Raw genomic sequence first — 12,957 nt, forward strand, 5'->3', positions numbered from 1 at the left:
AATGTCACTTTACCCAGGCGTACAAAACTCATTTTTATAAGGGTATACATTATACATTTCTGATGCCACATCTCTGGGATATGTAGGGGACATTCTGGGGATGACTATTATGCAAAAACATTGTAGGATATTCATTTTTAAGTGCCCCAAACATCAAAGTCGAAATTGAGTAAAATTCACTGTTTAAATGAGGTTATTCCAATCAGAGCAGCTTATAAACTGCCTCAGGCTACAGTAAATGCACATATGTAAGCATAGAATGAATAGCTGACATCTATACTGCTAGACAAGCATTCGGCACACTGCTTACAAATATAAATATGTACAAAAAAACTGGCAGAAGTTATTAAGCTTACCTCTGAATTGCTGGTAGACAGGACTGAAGTGGGTTTTGCTGTTGCTCTTTCCGTTTCCAGGGTCACTTTGAATTAGGACACCCCCATGAAAACCTTGCACGCAAGATGGGACAGCTGCATAGGTTAAAGGCCGAAGTCCTACATTTAGAAGCCTGCAGGGCTCAGCGCAACGTTTGCTTTGACACATCGACATTTGAAAGACGAAATGGCAGGGCAGGGACAAAAAGAGGTTTTGCTTACTTTTTTGGCAAAAGCAAGTTTTTGTTCACTCACATGAATAGATTGCATAATAATAATGGTATATGTCAGCTTTTATTAAGAAAATGGCTCTGTCATATGTATAGCACTAATGCTTTTAGGGCTGAATTAAGGAAGCAATGGGATTTAGTTTGAATTCATGTGCCCTTGTGTTACACTTGTACATTTGCTAAAGGAATATGTTCTTTAGCTAGCTGAATGTGCTATTTAGCTCCTCAGAGTTTGTTTATGCCCAGTTGCTACAAACTGGGGTTGATAGTGTTGACAGAATGAAACATGTTACAGGTTTCCTACTGTCAAAAATGGGGGGAGGAGGCTAGCTCCTCTACAAATTAAGGGTAGGCAAATTTATGTGTTTTCTCTTTTTCTTAATTTCTTTTGAGCCTGTCTAAACTGTCTGTGAAATAGCCATGAGACTTTTTAATTGGCTATTCAGTAATACTGTTTTAAACATTATTAGCATTAATAAAATGAATAAATAAATTTGCTATGTTACTGCCCATCCGGTCTGATGAAATTATGAAAGGATGAGTAGTCTAGATTGTGGTTTCCTTATTTGATCTTTAAGGGGAACTAGCCGTGGGTAGTTTTTGTTCTAAAATTCTCAGGTGATAACACCACTATTGTTTGTTATTCTCATGCTACATACAGTTTTGCAAGGGCATTGCTAGTTTTTATTAGCTAGTCTGTGTAAATAAACTGACAGTCCTTACTAGAGCTGATGTTGCACAGTTTGGATTGTGAAAAATAGAATGCAGAGAAGATGCCCATGTGATCCTTAGCAAACATTTTTTAGGACAATATTGTTTTATAGGAGTCTGTGTGTGACAAGATGTTCTGCTGGAGAAAAGGTACCCATTATGTTGAAGTTTTTTAGTTCTTTATGTAATAGGAATCCCTGTTAAAGTAGCAGTTTTAGATTTTCCTGTTGCTCCTATGACATGAGAGCATGGTCCTAAGCATACAGTGTAGGTGCTTTTATTAAGAGAAATCATTTTAGAAGTGTCTGCAGTCCTGTACAAGTAATGCAAAGTCTATGAGTAAAAGTGTAGAACATTTCCTTTTTTCTTGAGGGTCTTTAGATGATTAAGATATGAATATACAGATGTAAGGATTTGGAGTATGTCTGTATTGTTTTTCTCTTTTCCTCAGAATTTAGTAAATGAACACAGACTTCCTTGGCTGCTTGGGATTGGGTGACATATTACTCTTGTCAGTTCACCAAAGAGTTCCTTTTATACTTGCCAATAGGTCCAGGCTGTTGTTTCTTTTACTCTCACATAGATGAAAGTGGTTCTTGGGTGCCTTGCTAATATATGGGGCGTCCCTAGACTAGGAAGTATTCTGAGACTATCCTCTCTGTTGATAGATTATTTCTGTGCCTTGTCTAAAGACCTTTTGTTCTGTCCACCAATAGATATTTGCTGCCTTACAACCATTGCCACAGGGGCGCGGACATCAGATCCAGCTTGGAGAGTCAGCACCAGTCCAGCTTGAAGTCAAAGTGAAGGTAACCAGCACAGGCATTGTTGTTAACCAGGACCTCAGTGAAGGTAGAAGGCCGGAAGCACTGGGATGTGAAGTGTGTACCCCTGCCACTGTCTTGGGTGAAAGACGGGGTCACAAATCAGAAAGGAGAAATCGTGGATCAAGTTTTTGATGCCCAGCTGAGAGTCACAAACCGACCAGATCAGCAAGAAAGTTTTTGCTTGAGGTAACCCCCTTTGAAACAAGGGTTGCTTCAGAGATCCTAGCATCAGTCCTCTGAATCCTGGTCCCAAAGTGGCTGTAAAGTTTTCACCTTTGTTGGTCAAGAGATACTTGGGCACACTGAATGCAATCTATGGCCCCAACGAAAGAGCAGTGTGCCAGCAGAGCAATACAGGAGGACTTGAGTTCAGGGTACAGATGCTGTGTCTCTGGTGCCTGTTAGATTGAAATGAAGAAAACTGGTGCACTGCCTGAGACACTGGACAGGATCGCTGAGAGCATTTGCCCTGGTGGGTGATTGCCCTATCCTGAAAAAAGAAACTTTTCCCTTGAAACTAGGCCATGATTCCTGAATTGCGAGTTGTGCAGCTCCACCGTGGGAACAACAAGAGCCTGCCTGTGAGGCTCAAACGGACATAGGGAGAAGACTCCCCTCTGGTTGGTTGTACAGCGGCTTTAATTTCCCAAGGACTTCCTTTTCTTTTTTGTTGAAAATGTAACCCATTGGTCGTCCCATTTTTGAGGAGGAGCAGCCCTTTGCAGCTCTTCGTCCTAATTCTCATGGTCCTGTGTAGTCCTCCTGGTCCTCTGGATCCAGGATCATTTTTGTAATAATATGTCTGACTGCTTTCATAATTGTATTGGGAATAATGTTTATTCTGCGATAAATGTTACTTTACCCTTTTCTTGATTGATATTCTAGCCCTCATAAAGGAAACACTGGAAAAGTCTAGTGAAAATGTTTTTATTAGATATGTACTGTTGGCTATTTTGATATTGAAATTGATGGTCACTGAAATGCATAGGCGCCTTAAAAATGTTTTTACTGGATGGTTCTAGGATTTGCTTAGGACTAGAAAGCTAATAGTTCTGTTTCTGATAATAGTAATTATTCTCTCCTGCTATCTGTATGACCCAATGCTCTGTTCCCTTTGTACTCCTGCTTATACCTTATACATACCAGCTTAACAATATTTAGAATGAGAAATGCCCACCTACCAAAGAATTAGCATCATGATAAATTTATGGAAAAAGAAAAAAAAAAAAAAAAATGAATGTGCATATTTTTTGTTTTCCTACTGGTTTATGGGAGATGTCTTCAGCTAATGCTAAAAGGGCCGTCTGTTGTAAATTGGCTGCGATTGGATTAGCATTAGCGGAATCCATCTGGTATTTAGAGGCTATCTTGTCAATTTTGTGGAATCCATTTTGTATTTCTGGCAGCCATTTTGTCTGCCATGTGCTCACCAAGGGCTGTTTCCTTCTTCACTGTTGTTTACCCTTGTGCTCTGTTTAAAGGACTGGCTATACTTAGACTCTGCTACTCTGCACATGTGCAGAAGAATCTAACGGTCCATACATCTGTTTTTAACCTGTAGCTGTCAGGTTGTTTCTACCAGAGTCAGCAACTGCTAGCTCCTCCTTTAGTGTTGACTGTGCATTTCTGTATGACCATCTATGTATGTAATTCTCCTATGTGTGCTTGTACCACCCTCTTTTTAAGCCCCTGTGTGGGTATAAAAGACCCATGGTTCTTCTACTCTGTGTACTGCATTCATTCAGCACCACAGGGTGCTGTATGAATGTAGTTCCACCTCATGAGGTTTATTAAACTTTGTATTTTCTATTCCAGTTTCTGTGCCAACTTCTTCCTATTGGTCTGAGGACTCTGTGCAGAGAAGGGCGAACCCCTTGCACTGGTAGGCCTAGCTGAGGTCACCATCAACAACGTAATGAACACGCGTGGCAGCCATTTTAAATGATTGGGACAGCTGTAGCATCGGAAGGAATACGAGGCAAGCGGAGTATGAAGTCGATGTAAATTTCTTTATTCCAAGCTGGATACAATTAAATTACAGAGTAACGGAACCCACAGTGAAGGCAGCTGCTGAAGGCGAAGTACAGGGATAGAATGAAACAGAGCGTAGAAGGATTCTAGAGGATAGAATGACAGGGATAGAATAGAAAGCGACAAAGGGCAAAGAACATAAGGAGAAAGGAGGTAGAAAAGGGAAAAGGAGAGATGGAAAGATATTACTACAACAGCATTAGTGTCCCCAATACAGGCCCCCATTTTGTAGGATAGGGCTAATAACACGGTGGTTCATACAAATTATCCGACCGGCAGTTACCAGAAAGCTAACTGTCTAGGATAAACGAACAGCTGTTTTTGATACCTCTCTCCCACGCTAGAAAGGAAGTCATTATTAAGGCCTTTTTTGAAGGGTTTTACCACAACAATAAAAAAAAATGATGGGAACCTCTGGATAAATAAGGGATAGCCAGTCCCTCTCCTTATTTTAAATTATTTATTAACTACCCTATCTACCTACCTATATTTAAGGAAGTTGTACCACCTTAATAACAATGTCTGTACCCCCACTTCAAGAAAATATTGAGGATAAATTGGAGGAGCTGGTTAATAAGGTCTCATGAAAAGGTTTGAGGGTCAATTGATGAAACAATAAATAAAAAATATGACTCATCTCAAATTTGGCACGGCCATTCACTAGTACCCAAGAAGGAACAAGCAAGTCTCCAAGAATGAGGGTTTCTGTAGGGAATGAACGTAAGGGTGCAAAGAAAAGTAAAACCTCCAACCCCTCATCACGCTTACAAGGCGGTGGCTAGACTGGTGCCTTGGGCACCCCAGATGGGCAAGACAAAGGCCCCGAGCTCCCAATTCACATAGACAGTGATGATAATTATGAACCAGAAATCGAGATTTCTTGCTCTTCTGAGTTCGATACTGTAGTGTATTCTTTATTGTGTTCCTTGTGCATTTTCCTTTAACTGCTCGTGCTTGCGTGAGACATAGAGAATTGCAGTATGTCATAGTACTTAGCTCCTTCATGTTTAGGTTCTAGATTGTCACTTCATTTTGTACTGTATGTTTAGATGGCAAGTCGGGTTCCATGGCACTCGCTTGCTCCCCTTACTTAATCTTACTTATTTAATAAATTCCTTATTCGTTCTCCGTCTCCTCGCCTTACTACAATTGACGACGATCGGGATAAGAAAATATAATCTTTCTGCAAGGATTTTGACACCGCGCAGGATACAACAGCTCGCATGTTATGTTTTGGAAAAGTGTGGCGGATAATCAACCTCACGCATCGCACAGATGAACATCGCAGATATTTGCACTTTCAAGATTCACCGTGATAAGGAGAATTACATTGAAAAAAAGAAAATATATTCAAGGCAAGATTACTTTGTTTAACGAGCTGGCTTGGAGACGGTTGTCAACCGCCATCGGCTGCATCCTTCGGGCAGCGGCGGGGTTCTAATCTCGAACGCGTCCGGCACTCAATTCAAGCTGAGACCGCGGAGATTACACCGCACGACATCATCACGCGGGGTCACGCTATGTGACCTTGCGTGACGGCCATTGTTGTAAAAAAAAAAAATCGCATATACGTGAAATAATGATGAGGAACTGATCAGGAGTTCACTCCAGCGAGTAGGAGGATTTCGCTCGAAGTTGACTCCTGCAACGGAGATTCTTCGACTTCAGCAGTGATTCACTGGAATGGGGAACAGGTGAGACTGTCGGGGCACGACAGGGCTTTGATGTCAATCGTTTTTTTGGGGGGGGGGATTATCATTTGTCTTGTTTCTCAGTTGAAACCGTATCCTTGTGACTTTGCCTACACTTTAGTGCACCACTGTTGTTTCATCCACTATTTAAAAAAAAAAAAAAAAAAGACTACAATACATTAATTTGATACTATTGTATCGAACAAGGTGATCAAAGTGAGACTCTAGAAGAACAAACTATGGCGCAACAGAATTTTAGTATTAGCTCACCTCACCGATTTTGGGTTAGCGGCTCTCAGCCTACCATCAAATGGCTTGAGTGGAAGGAATACTTTATAAACTATGTGTGCGCAATTGATGAGGCTGGTAAAATGAAGCCTGAACAAAAAAAGAGAATTCTTCTTCACTCATTGGGGCCGGTTGGTTTAAAAACTTATTCTCGCATGACAAAAGTTGCTGATGTTGATTTGGATGTTTTTGAGTGTGCACTCAAGTATATGGACAAATATTTTGCGCCAAAAGTGTGCATCGGTGTAACAAGACACAAGTTCTTTCAGAGAAAACAGAACAAGAAAGAGTTGGTAGATGAATGGCTTGATGATTTAAAAAAATTAGCAATAGACTGCAAATTTGGAGATCTCCATGATGACTTGATTCGGGACCAATTGGTTGTGCATAACAACAATTCACCTATACAGGATCGGTTATGGGTGAATGGAGATGCTCCTCTGGAAGATGTTTTAGCCATTATGAGGAAATCGGAGATGTCGGGGAGATGTGCCTCTGTTTTTAAAGAATTTGACAAAGACTTAACGAAAGACTCTGCAGGCATTTTCAAATGACAGGCTCATACCAAAGGCCAAACTCACCAAACAGTAGGACGTTGGCCTAACCAGTTACAAAAAAGCTTTAAAAGTGACAAGACAATGGAAGAAAAAAGATTTTACCACTGCGACAGCAGTGAACATTTAGCCTTTAGCAAAAATTGCCCTGCTTTAAGAATTTTTTTTAGTATTTGTGGGTTACTAGGCCATTTTAGCAAAATGTGCCGTAGGCGTAGTAATGTTAAGTATGCTGATGAACAAAATGCTGAGGCTGATACAGAAGTTGAAGATATTTGTGTTAAAAATCTGCAGGGAAATTTTATTCTGAACGTTGATGAGGATTCATTGAGAAACAAACCAATTTGTGAATTATCCTTAGGCGGGGTTATAACGAAATTATATGCTGACTCAGGGTCACCTTATACTATCGTAAATGAAGATGTATGGAGGACAAGTTTTGTGGGTAAGATTGGTAATCATCTCAATCTTTCTGATGTCAACCCAGGAAGTTTCACGGGAGAGAAAATAGATATGCTGGGTTACAGGTGGCTTACGTTCCTTTTTAAAGGAAGGTCAGCCAGAGGCAAGGTATACGTTGCCAAGCTTGGACCGTCTGTTTTAGGCTGGCATAATCAGAAGAGTCTACATATTATTTCAGATCCTAATAGTCAAGAGAAAGTACTAATAATGGAAGAAACTAGCAAACTTGCTGATGTTCTTTGTAAAAGATTTCCAAAGGTCTTTGACGAGCAGTTGGGGGCACTGAAGGGGTTTGAGCACCGTATTGTGCTTAAAGAGCACGCAGAACCTAAGGATCATAAAGTCAGACCTATTCCTATGCTAGTAAGGAATGAAGTTAATAAGGAACTCCCAAGATTTGTTGTCAAGGGGTGTCATTGAAGAAATTGACACCTCAGAGTGGATTTCTCCAGTCGTCATTGCACGAAAATCGAATGGAGAAATCTGTTTATGCATTGATTTGCACCACTTGAACAACAATATCGTGGTTGAGAGATTTCCCCTTCCGAGAATTAGTGAGAGGGTGTCTTTGTTGAAGGGTGCAACATGGTTTTCTACCATAGATCTTTCCAAAGCCTACCACCAAGTTGTGCTGGAACCTCAATCAATAGGGCTTACTTCCTTCATCACCCCTTTCGGTTGCTACCAGTTTAGACGCATGCCTTTTGGGCTTGCATCAGCCGCGGCTGTTTTTCAGCGACTAATGCACAGACTTTTTGGTAAATTAAAAGGAGTTTCTTTCTTTCAGGATGATATGCTCATTGCTGCCAAAGGAAGGGATGAACATGATTCTATTTTACATCAAGTTTTGCACACCTTACAAGAGGCTGGTTTGTCTGTTGAATTGTCTAAGTTAAAATTTGCAGAAAGGAGTGTTTCATACTTAGGGCATGTCATAAGTGAAGAGGGAGTAAAACCAAAGCCTTCATTGATTAACACCATTGTTGGGGCACCTGCTCCCACTTCTAAAGAGGAAGTCAAATCTGTTTTAGGTGTGGCAGAGTATTGTGCGAAATTTATACCTAATTTTGCATCCAAGGTGTTTAACATTCGTGCTCTTTTGAAAAAAAAATTAAATTTGACTGGTCTGTTGATTGTGAGAGAGAATTTTCACTCATCAAAGATGACTTACAACGTGTTAATGCCTTAGGTAGTTTTGACCCCAGTTTAAAATGTTTACTAACTACTGATGTGAGTGATAAAGGACTGGGGGCAGTTCTTTCACAGAGGGGGGGAGAAGGTAAGGAGAGAATCATTTTATTTGCTTCTAGAGCCTTATCCTCTGCAGAAAGCCAGTACCCCATTATTGAAAGAGAAGCCTTGGCCTGTGCATGGGGTTTAGAACATTTCCACTTTTTTCTGGGGAAATCCTGTAGTTATTCGCACAGATCATCGACCCTTAGTACGAATTTTAACCACTGAAGGTAGTGTGGGAGCATCTGCTAGGTTAGCTAGGATTTCTATGCGCATGAAGGAATATATTTATAAGATTTGTTATGTACCTGGCAGAGATAATGTGGTTGCGGATTGTCTATCTAGACTACCGGTTCCCTTGGAAGAGTGTGTTGATGATCCTTGGGGTAATTACAGCATACCTCTCATTCATGATTCTGGTGCACCGGCCATCTCTAAAGCAGAATGGATGGAAGAGTTACACAAAGATAGTAATTTAAGACTAATTTCTGATTTTATATGTAAAGGGTGGCCTAAGAAAGACAAAGTTACTGCTGATTTAGAATCTTTTTGGGAGGTGCGTATGGAGTTGTCGTGTGACAAAGATTTTATTAATGAGAGGCGACCGTATTATTCTCCATAAATCGTTACGCAAAAGAATCCTACAATTATGCCATGAAGGTCATTTTGGAATTGTCAGAACCAAATTGATTGTTAAGGGTGTATTTTGGTGGCCCGGAATTGACAGTGAAATTGAGAATTTTGTCAAGACTTGTTCTATTTCTTCCTCAGCTGATAAATATTTAAGGACCCTGAGACCTCCAATGTCTGAGGGTTTAATTCCCAGTCTTCCATGGGACACTGTTGCTATTGATATTTTCGGACCAGTTGGTGATTTAAAAGAGTATGGGTTGGTGTTAATTGACCTTTTCTCTAAATGGCCTTTCGTCAAGATTGTAGATAGAGTTGACACCCAAGTTGTCTTGGAATTTTTGGATAATATTTTTGTTTTGGAAGGACTCCCTATTTGTATCCTTAGTGACAATGGTGTGCAGTTTATGTCGAAGTTGGCTAAAGATTATTTTGACAGGTGTGGTGTGAAACACACAACCACTTCACTGTACAATCTAAGTGGTAATGTCACTGTGGAGCGCTTTAATAGAGTAATCAAAGGGAGTGATTCAAGCTGCCATGAATAAACAGTTGGATTGGAAGCTACAAATACAGAAAGCTATTTGGTCTTATAGGATTACCACTCAAACCACTACAGGATTGTCTCCTTTTGTTATGATGAGAGGTAGGACCTCTAGGTGTAAATTTAACTCCCGTTGGTCCTTTCAAGGCAAGGTACAACAATGGTCCCCAATGCAAGTCAAAAATGATCTAGAGTCCACTCACATGAAGAGCAAGGCATATAATGATACCCATCATGGTACTAAATTTGTTCCTATTAATGTGGGTGATTGGGTTCGTATCAGGAAACCTATCAAAGTCTCTAAAGGAGAGAGCAGATTTGACTCACCACAGCAAGTCATAGAGGTTCTACACAATTTTCCATAAGACTTACTGATGGAAAAGTGTGGAGTCTTAAAAATGTTGCACTGGATGTTAATCATCAAGATGTACAAGATACTCAACAATCTGTGGATTCATCCCACTCTGATTGGGTAGAGGACTATTTTAATAACAGCAGTCTACAATCACATTTGGCTTCAGAAGATTACCTTAGTGAACAACTCAATCCTACACAAGAGAATCTGGACTCTACAACTTCCACGAGTGATGGTCCTCCCTGACAATTCTGCTTCTGCTACAACAGGAGGGGAAGAGTCTCCTGGTATTGCTGAACTTGTTCACGACTCGCATTATCCCAATACTGATAACGTTATTCCTTCCAAAAGGAACAGAGTTCTTCCTGCTTGGTTAAAAGACTATGTTATGTGATGTATTCTTTCCTTTTACCTTATTCCTGTTTCCTCTATTCCTTTTTTTTTCCTTACCCTTGTTTCTTTCCATTAATTATAAGGGAGGGGGATGTGTAGTGTATTCTTTATTGTGTTCCTTGTGCATTTTCCGAGACATAGAGAATTGCAGTATGTCATAGTACTTAGCTCCTTCATGTTTAGGTTCTAGACTGTCACTTCATTTTGTACTGGATGTTTAGATGACAATTCGGGTTCCCTGGCACTCGCTTGTTCCCCTTAGTTAATCTTACTTATTTAATAAATTCCTTGTCCGTTCTCCGTCTCCTCGCCTTACTACACATACTGATGTCGAGGAGGTGGAAGTAAGAGGAACGGGAAGCTCTGAGGAGGCATCCAAGGCCTTGGGATCCAAAATGGGAATTGTGGATCCATTTTGAGAGGAAATGTTCGATCCTCTGCTAATTAAACACCCCTTAGCACCAGAGTGAACACCATCTCAATATGTGCCGGACTACCTCTCATTTTTGTTGAGGAAAGAAATTCCGAAAGAAGTTATGTCCAGGCTACGCTCCGAATGCCCACATCCATCATTACCTGATTAAGTGGCTAAGATTCCCGAACTTGACCCAAAGTTGGTAGCCTTTATAGAAAAAAATGCTCAAGACCCTAGAAAGGCATGGACAAAGAGCTGAAATCCTGTCAGGACCGCCTATTTGATACTATAGGCCCACTTATATTTGAGATGGCTGAGTCAGCATATCCAGGGAATACCCCAATCGACCCTAAAGAGCTAAGAGAATGGGTTCAGAGGGCAATATGCCTGATGGGAAATGCCAATACTGTAATCTCCACGGAGAGACGCAAAGGTGTCCTACTTAAGATTGACCCTAAACGTATTGAACTAGCCAATAGAGATGGAGGGCCTAGTTCCCAGGGTCTACTCTTTGGAGAAGATTTTATTAAGGAGATGGCTAAATATGTTTGAGTCATCAGCTCCATTCAAAAATCACAAAAGGAAATAAAAAAGGTCTTCCACGATAGAGTGTTTGGGAGGGCCGGAAGAAAGCGGGGTCGTTTCCCCGGCCGTGCACTACCTCCCTCAAGACCCTTCCTGGGCCGTGGCATAAAATTCCAGAATACCTTCGGCACCCAGCATTTCTACCCTCAAAGACAGATGAACCGTTGATGACCCTCCAGAGGCGAACGGAGGCAGCGTTCTTTTTTCCTCAGGTAGGAACCTCGAAAGACCCTTCAGATATCCCTCCAAGGGTGGGAGGGAGCTCGCACCAGGTCTCTGGCAATTGGAATTTAGTAACTCAAGATCCATGGGTCTTGGATACAGTGAGGGAATACAAGATAGATTTCCTCAAAATCCCTTCCCAAACAAGATGCCCACAGGAGATTTCATTCTCACCCAAAGACAAGAAACTGGTCTCTCAGGAGGTAAAGGACCTATTAACGAAAGGGGAAATTATAAAGGGCACAAAATTAGGCTTCCTCAGCAATATCTTCCTGGTAGAGAAGAAAAACAAGGAACAAAAACCAGTCATAAATCTAAAGGATTTAAATCACTGGGTAATCTACCACCAGTTCAAGATGGAGGGAATACATCTTTTAAGAGATATCCTAAGGAAAGAGGACTGGCTGACGAGACTAGACCTGAAAGACGCCTATTTGACAATCCCAATCTGGGGACCTCACCAGAAATTCCTCCAATTTACATGGAAGGGAAAGCTATACCAATTTCGCAGTGTCCCTTTCGGACTATCGTCTGCCCCTTGGTGCTTCACCAAGGTACTACTCCCAGTGACTACTTGGCTCATAGAAAGGGGAGTGAGATTAATTATCTATCTCAACAACATTCTTATAATGGCCCAATCAAAACAGACTGTTTCTTTTCATACAGACCTCGCAATACGACTCCTAGAACACCTAGGGTTTATTATAAACAAGAAAAAATGTTGTACAGTAACAAGCCAACAGACACAATTCCTGGGCTTTATGGTAGATACTGTAAAAGCAGAGCTGAAATTACAAGTAGATAAAGTAAGTAAAGTAAGAAAAGAACTAAGGATGATACTCTTAAAAAAGACTTTTCCCCTAAGAATACTAGCAAGGATCCTGGGTCTTCTATCGTTCACAATTCAAGCTATTTTCCCAGGGCCACTACACTATCGAGCACTGCAGAGGCTAAAAGCAGAGGCTCTGAGATCAACACAATCATATTCCCAGATGGTCTCTCTAGACCAAGAATCAAGGAGGGAACTCCTTTGGTAGTTGAAGAATGTGGAGGCATGGAATGGCAGAGCCATTTTTGGGGAAAAACCAGATCTAGTAATAGAATCGGATGCGAGTTTGGAAGGATGGAGAGCGAGATGTGGGAACTCATCAACAGGAGGACGCTGAACAAATCAAGAGAAGAAATTGCATATCAACTGCTTAGAATTACTAGCAGGTTCATTTGCAGTTTGCTGCTTCACCCAGAAGTCAGTGAAATGCTGTGTAATGTCACGTATGGACAACATGTCAGCAGTCCAGTATGTCAACAAGCTGGGTGGACCCCATTCCAAAGGTCTAACGTACCTGGCAAAGGGTTTCTGGGGATACTGCTTGAACAAAGGAGTATCAGTTATAGCGGAACACATTCCTGGT

At 41.0% G+C, this 12,957-nt stretch overlaps 1 protein-coding gene across 2 annotated transcripts in view; it reads left to right on the forward strand.

Annotated features, from left to right (window-relative positions):
• The window catches only part of ISOC2 (isochorismatase domain containing 2), a 159,581-nt gene that overhangs the window by 13,519 nt on the left and 133,105 nt on the right, over positions 1-12,957 (forward strand). Inside the window, exon 2 of one of the 2 annotated variants that reach the window (XM_085616539.1) lies at positions 2,032-2,124. The exons of the other annotated variant lie outside the window; for it this stretch is intronic. The gene's annotated coding sequence lies outside the window, so the exon portion shown is untranslated. The remainder of the gene's footprint in view (positions 1-2,031; positions 2,125-12,957) is intronic. 2 annotated transcript variants of the gene reach the window in all.

The sequence above is a fragment of the Triturus cristatus genome, chromosome 7, assembly GCF_964204655.1.
Source record: "Triturus cristatus chromosome 7, aTriCri1.1, whole genome shotgun sequence".
Classification (NCBI taxonomy): domain Eukaryota; kingdom Metazoa; phylum Chordata; class Amphibia; order Caudata; family Salamandridae; genus Triturus; species Triturus cristatus.